The 14,194-nt window shown below is 41.8% G+C and overlaps 1 long non-coding RNA gene across 1 annotated transcript in view; it reads right to left on the bottom strand.

Moving 5' to 3' along the window:
* Positions 1–904: 904 nt before the first annotated feature.
* The window catches only part of LOC116088772, a 42,499-nt gene continuing 29,209 nt past the window's right edge, over positions 905–14,194 (bottom strand). Inside the window, exons 4-5 of the long non-coding RNA XR_004118009.1 lie at positions 12,049–12,254; positions 905–1,226 (exon numbers count right to left, since the gene is read on the bottom strand). This is a non-coding gene — a long non-coding RNA (uncharacterized LOC116088772). The remainder of the gene's footprint in view (positions 1,227–12,048; positions 12,255–14,194) is intronic.

Here is a 14,194-nt window from a genome sequence, read left to right as displayed (position 1 = left end):
ATAAAGGAGAGGGCAAGACCTGTGTCAAGATCACAAGGAAAAAAAAAAGGCCAGAGTGAACCATGTAGGCCATTTCCAAGGTGAATGAACTCCGAGTCAAGACATTATCACAAACTGGGAATCAGTTAGTCAAAAGTCTTTGTAGGAAATAGAGTGTTCTCATCAGAAAGTGAAGATGAGGCTAAGAGAAGGAAGGCACATTTGGGAGGGCAGCAGTCAGAGTTGGCCGGGGGGTTGGGGGGGGGGAAGAAAATACAGTCCTTGTCTCAGAGAAAATTCTATGAAAACAACGTGGTCAAGCAGTAAAAAGAGGGGAAGCATTTATGAAACATCTACACTGGTAAGAATAATTTCTCAAGTCTGTGAAGGGACTTGAGAGCCAAATATAAAAGGAGATGTTAGCTAGGGAAAGTTTTCTAGTACTTTCTAGGACAGATGAACCCTAAGCAGCACTGCTGTGGGATTTTTGTCTGTCTTCTTTTTCACCACAGAAGCCTCACACCCTTGATTTAGAAGCAAGAGTCTACTCCTGAATGGCTCTAAGGAAAGTTGTTGATCTCTAAGAAGAGTGGAACCTGTCATTTCTATACCCCTATAAAATAAGGTATATCCTCCGGAACTTGTCCTGTGGTTTTTGTCTTGAGATAAGAGACAATACAAGAGGGAAACTGAGTAGAACCTAAAATTCTGGTGTCCAGAATTGTAGAGTGCATGAGGCTGGTTCTAAAACAAATCATCTCCACTGTCTTACTCTTTATTTGATTTCTGTTCTCTTTCTCTTGCCCCTCCCTTTCTCTTTCCTCACTGATGGGGCAGATCTTTCTGTTTCTGTATTGCTCTTCTGCCAATGGCTAGGAAAGGTACTCAGCCAGGTGATTATGTCACATTCTCCCCTGTCCCCTAAGGTTCCCAGTTCCCTCAGATCTAGTGTGTTGCACTTGCTCTGTCCATCTGCCATGACAGTCTGCCTGTACACTCTCCCTGCATCCTTCTTCTAAGCCCTTGCTCCAGTCCTCAGAGGACTTTTTTCCAATCTTCAAGAAGCTCCCTTGACCCCATAAACCCCATCTTCCCTACCTGTGGCTACGATTCTGCTTTCACTGGGTCTGTTAAGTGAGCTGAACAAAATATTCTCCATTCTGGCTAGGCTTCTGCAATGCCTGAAAATTCCTCCAGAGGGCACCAAGAGCCTTCATGGTTGCAGTCTGCTGCCTGCTTTTGGGAGCCTGTGAGGAAGAACAAAGCAGGATTGTAGTATACCAGTAAACGGTGTGCTTCATGCAGTTCTAGTAGTACCACCAAAACATGTGAGCTCCCTGGATCACAGCTTAGTTTAGTAGTGCAGCTGTCTTCAATTAACTATAAAACATCTGGATAATACCTCCATGCTCTCCTCTATCATACCAGATTCCGGAAGGCTGGAAGGCAAGCCAGTTTCCTTTGTTCCACTGAACTAGGACATTCAGAAGTCCAGTGACTTTCTCCCTGAAAACTAGATAAGCATGTAAGTGCCTAATCTGGTGGCTCACTTCTCCATGTCCACTTAGAGGACAGAAAAGGAACCAGAGAAGGCACAGTACGAGTGAGTTCCTGTGCTCACCCAGTGGTATTTGAGCATCTAGAGTTCAGGCTTTTCATGTCCTATCCAAGACCGTGTCATCACAGGCCAAATTTGCAAAGGCGAGTAGCTGGGTTTTACAAATTTTCACAGTCCTGGCACAGAATCCTGGCAGAGTGGCTGACGATGTATCAAGTGCTGTGTATTTGCAGATAGAACTTTCCACACCCAACTTTATGCCGATTGGCTTGGCTATGCCTTTCTGGCCAAGTGAAAACTGAGGGCTGAGGGCCAGAGATGTCACATTCTTTGGTCATGCACGGTGTGTGTTGTGGGGAGTGAGGGTGTTGTTCTTCTGGTAATTCAAGGAGCAATATGAGGATGAGGATGAACACGGCTGACTTGTAAATTGTGTATTTATAAAGGAGATGTGCTAATGGCTTGGGACAGAGTAAGAAAGTAGCTTAGAAGACAAAATATTCAGACAAATCCAGAATAAGCAAACCTGAGAAATGCCAAATATCTAGTGGGAAGAAACCAGGTGTCTACGTAACCCACTTAGAATCCTGAAAACTTGGCTGGCTTTGCTAGGGTAGCCATTTTAGAGAGTGTAGATGTATGAGGTCTAACAACATCAGAAATAAAAATTATTTCCCTGGTTGTCAATAGTCACCTAACTCTATGGAACATATTTATTTTTATCATTTGAGTAATGGGGTACACAGAAGCCACCTAATAGGCAAAAGACAAAAGTACCTTTAGAAAATACCTCTGTCCAGATTCATTGCTTGGAACTTGCTGGGACAATTGTTCTGCTCTGAAAGAATGTTTGAATACAGAGCCTCTTTCCTGAACAAGAATAGCCAGGGGGAGGATGGGCAAGCTTCTCTGGCGCTATGACCCAAGTTTCTAACCCTTCATACTCCTCTAACCAAAGGATAAAGTGAATGTTTGGAATGTAGTGGTTTTTATATATCTTGATGGATTTAAAATAAGTGAGATTCAGAAGAGACAATATGACAGAAAAGACTGCTGGTCTGCTTCTTAGGTGTGACTACAATACCAGGACTGATTGGAGAGGATCCACCTCAGAGCCTCAGTATTCTATGCCTATGCTACTAAGTTGCATCTCCGGCCACAGGAATGCTTTTAAAAGAGTCTTTATTTTAGAAGTCTTTATAGCCAAATGTCACAATCCTTGAGCTTAGCCTACTTCAGAAAAATATAGTAACAAGATTCAATGAAATAACGTCAGCCAAATTTTGATAATTATTACAACTGCACAAGAACATGGAGGTTTGTTCTATTATTTTCTCCACTTTGTATATTATTAAAATATGAAGTCAGAAAAAAAAAAAGAAGAGTCATCACAGTTAAAATTCAGACTAAGCCAGAAACAAAAAGGAAAACCTTCCCAAGGGGGATGTCTATTTCTGGAAGGGTACACCTAGCCTGCTAAAAAGTGACTGCTTCTGGAGAAAGGGGTGGAAATTTGGAGATTAAGGGAAGTTTATTTACTCTATACTCTTTAGCATGGCTGTGGTTGATAATTATATGGATTTCATGCCTACGTTATTAAACTTTTCATCTGAAAACTCCCTCAGTACAGCAGGCCACAGGCCACTAAAGTCTCTTCCACTGATTTCATTCACCCTGCCCACAACCATATTCTTACCTACAGCTGATGAGGATGCTGTTGTAAGTAGGAACCCCCTGGAAACTCTCTTAGGGCACAGCTGGTTGGGGAAGGAATGGCTGCCCTAGCTCTGCTTCTTATGGAAGAAAACACGCATCCATGCTATCCAAAAGGATGAAGACCCAGGAGGTAGTCTGACAGAGGCACAAAGCCTTTCTGCCTCTCTATAGGGTCCATCAATACTGTGGGCTGCATCTGTCCCTCAAGGGATCAGCTCTAGTAGTTGCCTAGACCTCTTCTTGATGCCACAGCCCTGAGCAGTCTTTCCAGAGATAAACCTACCTACCTCCCCTGGTGCAACAACAGCAATGACAGAATTTTCTGGGTCTTTCAGAGAAACGAAGGCAAGTATCTGCTGCACAGCCAGTTGAAAGGTCAGTCTGAGCAGTAGCACTGCAACTTAAACTTGGCATGCTATAGAACAGATTGTCTAACCTTGAAGCAAAGGTCCCTTTCCTGGGAAACTAGGCCAACGGATACACTGAAGAAGCAAGGGAAGCCTCACTCCTCCCTGCTGAGAGCTAAATGCCTCGGGTAAGTACATGTCATACTGCTGGAGCTTAGGGCAAGTGGGCCCCGCAGAGAGCCCTTGCTTTCTCCCTCTCATGCCCCAGCTAAGCTCTGTCTAAGCAGCCAATTTGCTCAGAAGCCTAGACCTAAGTGACATCCTATAAGCTGGCACAGGCAAAAGACAAGAACTCCTCTGTCTCTAGGTAGGATGTGGGGCTAGGGGGCTTTGCCTGTGTTAGGCTCTTCCATTTGCCAATGATTCCTGCTCAAAGAACTTCACGTTTGTTGGCTTTTCTCTGTGAAACCAGGAGTAAGATGAGGGGCCCTGGGCCCTGAAGCTGAACTTACCTCATGGCCCTGCCAAGTGGACGGCTATCCTCTGAATGACGAGGTGCTAATATATCCCCTATCCTGGCCTAACTGTTGGGGTTGTGTGAACCCTGACTGTCAAGGGAGAATGCTTTCTTTTAAAAAGTGCAATTGTGAAGAACTGCAAAGTCAAAGAAAGACATGTTCTTCTCAGAGGACCCTCCAGAGAGGGCCATCTCTGCTCCTTCAGTTACCCTTTATGATCCTTGAGAAGTTACAAAGCATTACCATCCCTTCCACAGACCAAATCTAGCAGTTTGTGGAGGGATTTCAGGAATACCAAGGGCAGCAGGTCTCTGTAGCATTTCTCTCATGTGTGAAGTTGAACTATTAGAAAGACAAGAAAACACTCACAAGGATGTACTTTTACTGTGTCTACTATCATGGCCTGGTCCTACAAAGTCCATTCAGTGCATTGCTTAAGGTCTTGGCCTTAGAAAGAGCCACCAGATTTAAGCCTAAACAACCCTACATTAGGTTTAAGAGCTGTTTAACTGTCTTCAAATTTCCATAAAAAAGGACAGCAGAAAGATGGCAGTGTGACTGGATCTTTCCCAGAAAGCTATAATTGGAGAAACTAACTTTCTTGTTTTCCTAGTAATCCTCTCTTCATGATAGATAAACAAAAAAGAAAGGTCTTTGAATGGTAGCATTCAAGATTTTGGCTAGATATCAAGTAGCCTTCCACTTGGTCAGGGATCTATATGAGCCTAGTGTATAGTGATTTAAAAACTTAGATTCTGGAGCTGATTTTGGAGCAGTGATCAATGGCTTGTCAGCTATACCAAAGCCCTTGGTTCAGTAGCTATCACTAAAAACAAAGACCCCAGTATCCTTCCTTCAAAACCTCCATAGATTTGGTTAGTCAGCTCTATGACACTGGGCAATGACTGAGCCTCTTTGCTTTTAGCCTCTTAGTCTTTGCTTTTTTGTTCCTAAAATGATAGAATAGTGGTGACCTCAAATGGTTACTAACTTCAGATTCCACAATTGATCTTCTTCTTATTGTTATATTTTTGTTTGTTTGTTTCAAGACAGGGCTTCTCTGTATCCTGGCTGTCCTAGGATTCATTCTATGGACCAGGCTGCACTTGGAACTCACAGAGATCTGTCAGCCTCTGCCTCCTGAGTGCTGGGATTAAAGGCGTGCAGCCCTGCCCCCCATCTCTGTTCTACATTTCTATTGTTAATATTATGGGGTACAGGACCCACCAGGACCTATACAAAACAACAAACATGAAATTCTTAATATACTGCCTATGCCGAGGAGATGTTTTCCAATGTTTCCAGCTTCTGTGAGTTTAAACCTGGCACCAGCTGCTGATTTGCCAGCAAGAAAAGTCTTTCCCAAGATGTAGGTCTTTCAGTATGATAACTGCATACATCCAAGGAACCTCAGAAAGATTGATTAGGCTCCACCAGTGATGGAGAGCTACCCAATCTCTGCACTTGAAGCAGTTGTCTCAAGAGCTGCCAGCCACAGACAGATGACAAAGGCTCCCTGTGCTAAGGCCACTGTATGGGATATCCCCAAAGCCCTCATCCCTCTACTCTCTGAAACACCATATCCAGACAAAGCAGGCTTGCCATATGAAATGCATAATGCACAACTGAATTTGTATTCCAGATAAACTGAGTTACTGTTTAATATATGTGTGTGGTGGAGTGGAGCATGCTCACATTTTTGAAAAGCCCATTATTTACCCAAAAGTCACATGTAACTGGGTATCTTTTGATTTGTCAACCTGGCAATCCTACATGTCAGGGCAGTCCACTGGCAATGGCAAGCCAAGCTGGCTTCTGGGGAAGGTGCCAGGAGAGTTGCTAAGGAAACCTCCAATAAAAAATACAGTGCCCTGTAGACAGATGTTCTATTCTGAATTTCATGCCCAGTTCCTTCACCTGATGGGCCTGTCCTTGGCTCTCTCAGTCTTCTCATCTAGGGAAGCTCATCCAGGGTAATAGAAAGAGATGGGCCCTAAGAAAGGCTGCACAATGTTTGGGGCTTTGTGGTCAACCAAGTTGGGTTCCTAACCCACTCCATCTTAGGCCATAGCACAGCAAGTGGCAATTATTGTTAATACTCAGATCCTCACATTTCTCCAATCTCTTTTTTCTCTCCCCTTCTTGGCTTGCATCTAGCAAGTTTATAGAAATGAGATGGTTTGTCACTGTAGCACTTGTCAAGAGAACGCTTACGGCTTCATCTGGAAAGGCTATTAGAAACACTTAACCAAACATAGATCCAGAGACAACTGACACAGAGAAGTACACCTGTGCTAGGTGAATACTTCAACAGAATTAAGCACAGGGGCAGCCTGTCCTTTAAAATTCAAATATAGTTGGCCCAAGTCCTCACTTTTACCCTTGTTAGCGACAAGTTTAATATCTTCTTTAGAGATTTCTTTGAAATCTTCAGTGCTCAGAATCCTATGTGGTTCAGAACTGGGGCTTCTAATAAACTTCAGATTCCATAGTTCATATTCTATTTATTATTATTACTATTATTACAATTATTATTATCATTATTATCATCATCATCATCATCATCATCATCATCATCATCATCATCATCATCATCATCTGATGACAAGAACCATCAGGAACATTGTTCATCCCTGATTTATAAATTTTTAAAATCCATATATGAAGGCTTTTGTAACTGACATATTAAAGGGGTTTACAGAAATGGAGGAGACATATAACAATATAAACAATTTAATATAAACTGATTACTAAGGTTCCATTCTCACTTGAAACTTCTCTGGAAACTACAATGTCTGTCTACGGATTCATTCTTGCTCTTCTCCCTTGTCTCTCCTTTTTTGGTTTTTCTCTGGTTCAGCACAAATCAGTGCTTACTTCTTGAGGGATACTATCTTAGCTCCATATTGTACTATAATCTACTCCTTTTCATCAGCCCCCCACCCCATTGCTTTGAGGCAGTCTCTCCTTTTTTCGGGAGTTGGCTTTGAACTTGTGATTTTTCTGTCTCAGTTTCTCAAGTGCTGCCATCACAGACATGCCCTACCATACCTCAGGAAAGAAATTCCTTAAGCAAAAGTTTGATGTGAGCTGAAGAAATCATGTTTCTATTATATCACTCTGGTACAAACGTAATTAATATTGATTCAGCAACATATGAGGCAGGGCTATTCTACCTATTTCACACATGAGCAAACTGAAGCTTTCTCAAGTAGTCCTGGGAGGCCTAAAATTCAACCCTAATTCTTTCAAGTCTAGTATTCTGTCCATTACCCATGGAAGTTGCTGCAGGAAAAGTGTTTCAGAAAACACTAAATTATGTATTAAAGGCAACTATAGAAAAAATATATACCAGTGCTGGTAGGTGGAGAGATACTCCCAGGGAGGTGGGTTCTTTGTGAGGGAAAAGAGTCTGCCTGCTTTGGGCTATAGCCCAAACTTACTCATAAGTTAACATTCTACTCTAAAAAGACAATAAACTATCTAAATTTAGGATTTATGGTTTTTATGAGCACTCACACTGTCCTCTCTAACATGCATTTCCTCTTAACTGGTCTAGGGAATTTTATACTGTAACAAATAATTCTTGTTATGTGTATACGCTAAGAGGTAAATAAAATAACTGAAACGTAAGTTTCCAAAACCACTAGTCATTTCATTTCTGAAAAAGGCTAGTAATTAAGTAAACACTGGTGGTGCTGCATACCCATTGTCTTCTGAGAGGTCTCAACAGTTCATCCTGCAACATAAGGAACTGATTAAACTAATATTCTCAGCATAGGCTATATTCTCTAAGCAAAATCTCAGTGGTATTGAAAGCATGGCTATCATAGATTCAGGTTCTACAGTCTATGTTTGTCTTTGGAAATAATTAAGGAAGTAAGGAAGAACCAAACAGTTCCTAAAGCTAGAATCTGTCCTGGTCCTACCAGTTTGCTCTTCCTGTCCCCTGCTAAACAAAGTCATAGAATGTCATCAGATGAGGCCATTCTGTGACCATGAAAGATGAAGACTATGGTGAAACAAGATCTGAACACAGACAAAATATGAACGATATTTACATAACTTTTTTTTTCAAGACAGGGTTTCTCTGTATAGCCCTGTCTGTCCTGGAACTCATTCTATAGACCATGCTGGCCTCAAACTCAGAAATCCACCTGCCTCTGCCTCCCAAGTGCTGGGATTAAAGGCGTGCGCCACCACTGCCCATGAATGATATTTAAAGCACAGGTGTAACTGAACTTGCCACTATCCTTGCTAAGATGAACTGCTGCTCCTTTAATTTCGCTTTCAGAGTTCTTCTCACAGCAGAATATTATTAAGATGGCTTATCATAGAAATACCTGCATCCTGAACGGAGGCAGGAGGATTCCTTCAGCTCAGCAGCCTGCCAGTTTAAAAGAATCAATAAGTTCCAGGTTCAATGAGAAAGTCTGTTTCAAAAGTTAAGGTCTGGGGAATTGGCTCAGTAGGTAAAGTACTTCCTGTGCCAACATGAAGATCTGTTTGGATCCTCAGCACTCAAGGAGAAGCCAAGTGTGGGGTAACACATGCATGTAACCCCAGCACTAGGGAACAAAGACAGGAGGATCCCCTTACTGACAAACCAACCACCCTAGACAAAACAGTCAGCTTCAGGTTCAGTGAGAGAGCCTGTCTCAAAGATTAAGGTGTCAAAGCAACTGAAGAAGATATTCTGGCCTCAGCCATTGGTCTCCATACACACTTGTGTGGGTGAGCACACTCAGGCACATACCACATATATGCACACGCATACAAATGTTGGAACAGAGATACACAGAGACATGCACAAATATATAAAGTGTATGTATTTGAGACCTAGGAAGACATTCAATGGCAAACTCTGACCTCCATATAAACATGCACACACATGTACATTCATGCATACATTCACAAACATAAAGTACAGACATACACAAAGGGAAGGAGGAAAAAGGTAGGGAAGTAGAAGAGGGGGACATGCTTTGAGACGCTGCTTCCTGAAAGCAACCAACATTGAGTAAAGCCCTCTTTCTATAGGCCCTTCTCCTCCTTAAACCACACGAAGACAAATCCCACATGGCATCCCTAACACCATCTTACTAAGGTATAACCTAATTCTCCCTTGTAGCAATGAATAATATATATATTACTACATGTTTATTGCTCCCATTTTACAGATAATAAACATAAGACCCAAAATTTAAATAACTTCTTCAAATTATTCATCAAATAAACTAAGAAACCCAAGAATCCAGGAATAGCTTTTTGCACTAGGCACACTGCCCTTAAAAGAGTACATTCTATTATTATTAGGAAATTCTATTATGTTCCTGGCAGTTCCTCAAAAAAAATTCTATTTCTGACAAATTACATCTTAAGTTCATATTATACACTCTACAATTGGCCTTGCCAAGGACTGGAAAGATGGTTTGATGGGTAAGTATACACACTGCTCTTCCAGAGGACTCAAGTTCCGGTCCTAGGACTCATAGCTGGTGGCTCCCAACTTCCTGGTGACTCCTATTCCAGATGATTTGACACACTATTCTGTCTTCTGTGGGCACCTGTAGTATTCTCGTATGCACCCACACACATTTTTAAATTAAATAATAAAAAACATTTTAAAAAGTCTATCCACTGGGCAATGATGGAGCATGCCTTTAATCCCAGCACTTGGGAGGTAGAGGCAGGTGGATTTTCTGAGTTCAAGGCCAGCCTGGTCTACAGAGTGAGTTCCAGGACAGCCAGGGCTACACAGAGAAACCCTGTCTCAAAAAAAAAAAAAATAGTCTATCCTCAGCAATTTTAAATGCTCAAATTAGACTTGATCACAGTGTTGGGTCATTAAATTGTGTCTGCATGTACATTCTGGATATGCACCCAGTCTAGGTATTCACATGCAGAAAATGTGGTACATATACACAATGGAACTTTATTCAGTAATGAAGAAAACGAAATTAAGACAGTTAAAGGAAAAAGTAGGGTACTGGAGAACATAGTACATAAAATAAGGTATAAAAACACAAATGGGTATTTTCTTCATATGCAGAATTATTTAAATATATGATACTGATATTATAGTCTATATTTTTAAAGTACCTTCCTCTACCCTTCCAAATATATATATTCAGGACATATAAATTGAAAGGGAGCTATAAGTGGATTAAAAAAAAACCTCTAAATGTAGGAAGAGGAAAAGCAAAAGCGGCTAATGGAATGTATGTGACATTAAAGTGTAAGGGCAGGACCTTGTGAGTGGAAGATCAGCAATGGGGGAAGGTAGGTAGATAAGGATAAAACATAGTGATATTTATTAGGGAGATATCACAATGAAATCTGTTTTTATATGCTAACCACAAAAGTATAAAAGGGGAATGTGGTGTGGGTTGATACCCACATTCACGTGTATGTGTTATGAGTTCTGATGCATACTGGTGTGCTGCCTGATTTCTCCTGGGGTTTTACTTGGCTTATAAAATCATTGTGACCATATCTGCACAGTATAAAAACAGGAAAAGCTCTTTTTGTTTTCCCCAGGTCTCTTCAAGGCTGGTGCTGATAGAGGTTAGGAGCTCTGCAGGTCATAGTGAGGCAGCTGCTAGCTCAGCACAGGACTTTCCAGGGAGACTGAAGGGAGGGGCCAGAGCGACCACTGCAGAATGTCTATTAAGTGCTGATGGAGGACAATTACAGCTAGTCTTGCAACAAGAATGGAGTGAAGGCTCACTGCTGTCAGCCTCCTAGCTACATTGAAATAGACACAAGAAGTACAGGTTACGAAGTAGTGAAAGACATGACTTCTGTTCTAAGGAGCTTTAGACTCCCTCCAAGGGGCAAAACTTTCTCTTCTCTCCTTCCCAACTGGGACCAAGTATTGGAATGCTGAAGAAGGAAGCTCTCTTGGTGAGAGGGAGGATGGATGTGCTGGTTTATGTAGGCATGACCCCTAGCCATGGGCTTCCTACTTAGGTAAGTGTCAAGATTCACTGACCTAGGATAATGACTGTGCACAAAATCTTCCATGGTTAGAAAAGAACATGGGGAGAAAAAGCAAAGTTGATTCAGCAGAGCCTTAGGGACAGCAATATGAAATGTGCATTAGGAAAGTGGGGGTGGGTTACATGGGGATGCATTTATTTCAAAATACCTTATTTTGACCCTTCTTTAGTTTACATTGGCTTGGTTAGCAGGTAATGGGTTCCATTTGAGGAGAACTGAAGCTGTTCCCAGCCCACTGTGAAGCAAAGGTGTTATGAGAGAGAATATGGTCTGGAGTCTTGAGAGGAAGCTATTAGGGACCAAACTAGTTCAGATACAAAGGGTCCTTCTCAGTTCAGACAGTGCTATTGGGAATTCCCTAAGACCATATTCAGGACCTTCCTATGAAGGCATTATGGTTGTAGGTCACTAGGCAGGTATCACATGGAGAGGCTATAGGAATAGAGGATCCTTTCTTCACAAGACCACAGACTAGTACAATTCCTTGGCATGGCTCTTTTATTAAACAATCAGAGAGCACCGCAGACAAAGAGGAAGCATGGGATACGTAGGATGATCTCCATGTTCTCAAGATCTCACCCTCCAGATTGCAGTCATAGTTTAGAGTGGAGGGCTGACTTTGTCCATCTGGACTACTACTCTATTGCTTATCTCATAGCTCCATACAGTTACCAGTCTGGTTTCTGTTCCTAGCAGTGGAAAACGCTAATCTCAGCAAAGACACAACACTCTTCATTGCCCTTCTCCAGCAGCCCAGACTACACTGTTTGTATTACTTTGTATTATTTTTTAATATTTTATTTACTATCCATAATGCATATATGTTTGATCCAGCAACCCCAAGTTCTACCCCTTCTAATTCCTCTCCTTGTCTATTCTACCACTTTTTCCTACCAATTTCAGGCACTTTACAAAAAATAATACCTACTGAATTCATGTAGTACTGTCTGAATGGATGAGGGTGGGACCATCTACTGGAGTATGGGTAACTTCAGGGCTCCTATTTCTGAAGATAGGTGACTCTTCCTCAGTGGACATCCATTTGTCAGTAGCTTCTCAGCTAGATGTGAGGCTTCATGAGACTCTCTTCCACCCATATTGGGATTTTGGCTGGCTTGATCTTGTGAAGGTGGTCTGAATTTTAAAAAAGGAACCTTGGTTAGACATGCTGACAAATGCCTTTAAATCCCAACACTGGGGAGGCAGAGAATTCAAGGCCAGCCTGGTCTACATAGAGAGTTCCAGTAGAGCCAAAGAGATACTGTCTCAAAAAAAGGGGAGACTTCTTGGGGCTGGAGGGATGGCTCAATGGTTAACAGCACTGGCTGCTCTTCCAGATGGACCTGTGTTCAATTTCCAGCACTCACATGGCAGCTCACAACTGTCTGTAACTCTAGTTCCAGGGGATCTGACACCCTTATACTGACATGCATGCAGGTAAAACACCAGTGCATATAAATTAAAAATAAATTATATTTAAAAAGGAACCTCTCTTTGCTTCCCCTCCAAACAGATAATGAATAGGAAAGAATTTATCAATTAAAAACCAATGAAAATATTCCCCCAAAGAACTGATAAATTTTAGTAGAGTCCCCCATTGGGATAGAAGAGTTTCCCAAAGTGTGTTTCAGAGAATAACAATTCTATTTGTGGAATAGTGAAAGGTTGGAGTCCCTGCAAAGAGAGGCTGGTTTATCTACAGAATGTGAGCAGAAGTGCTTCAATTTTGTCTAGCCCAAAGAAATTGAGAGTAGGTATATGTCCTAGTTACTTTTACCTGTCAACTTGACAAAGCCTAGTCATAACTGAGAAGATAGTTTCAAAAAATTTCCCAGATCAGACTGGCTTGTGAGCATGGTTGTGGGTGATTGTCTTCATTGTCAATTGCTACAGAAGGGCCCAGCCCTCTGTAGGGTAAAGGATCTTGGCTGTATCTGCCCCCCTCACACACACACATACCAAAAAGGTAACAACCTAGACAGTGAGCCACTGAAGACAACTCTTAAAACTTGTGATAAGGATGCTCAAGTGTAGCCTTCCATAATTGACGGCTTCTGGAGGGGGATGTAGGTGAGGAAGGACTCAGTTTTCTTTAAGGGGCTGGCCACTGGGAGTTTGACCATGTTCCAGTGAGTATGTGGGCAACACAAATTGGACTTGTTTTATTTTTTCCTTCTTCTTCTTTTTCTCAGGGGTGGTCATAAGGGAGGAGTAGATATGAGATGAATGGGAAGTAAGTCTGATCAGGGTGCATGGTATGAAATCCTAAATGAGCAATAAAAGTACTATATTGGAGGAAAAGGCTAACTAAGCTGGATGTGATGTTTAACGATACTAAGGTCTTATAAAAATAAATAGTAGTTTCTGTAGTTCCTTCCCAACCCTGATAACAAAGTGATTGGCCTGGCATGCACTTATCCCAATTACTGCCTTCCCAGCTTCCTCCTGGTTAGTCTTTTAAGCAGTATCTTTCTTTACCTCATCCTTAGGAACTAGACAATGCTCAATGTTCCATCCTCCTTCTGTTTCAATCAATATAAAAGCCTATCTCCTTAGAAGGCTCTATGGAGTAAATGTTGTCCCTCTTCTAGCCTTAGGATCACGGCTCCTCGTCCTCTGGAGTCCTCCAACATGACTCCTATGGTTGGAATAGGCCAAGACTCTCTTGCTCCCTTCCACTTCAGTCTTCAATTTCATGCTATCACACTGCCCAGGAGTCAGCTGTGGATGGTGTAAGTGTCAGCCAACACAATGCCATTGATAGCTGCTCAAAGGCATTCCCAAGCAGCCTGCAAAGAACAGAACTCACAACTAGTTCGGGCACAGAGCTCGAGGGAGAGTGGTTACTGCAAAGACAATTCTGGTAACAAGTGAATCATTGATCAAGGGTGCTACATGGCCACTGTGGACGCAGTACAAAAGGTTGAATTCATACTCACCTACCTATTCCTAAAGAGAAAAGAATAAATTTTTACATTTTTCTTTTAGGAATTTTTATTTAAGTTTTGTTTTAAAAGTTATTAAGTGATTCATATCCTCTATTCTCTCCTCTCCAAATCCTCCCCATCTTCCTA

The sequence above is a fragment of the Mastomys coucha genome, chromosome X (assembly GCF_008632895.1).
Source record: "Mastomys coucha isolate ucsf_1 chromosome X, UCSF_Mcou_1, whole genome shotgun sequence".
NCBI classification, from domain to species: domain Eukaryota; kingdom Metazoa; phylum Chordata; class Mammalia; order Rodentia; family Muridae; genus Mastomys; species Mastomys coucha.
The sequence above is the reverse complement of the archived record's forward strand: the minus strand, read 5'-3'. Positions and strand labels throughout refer to the sequence as shown.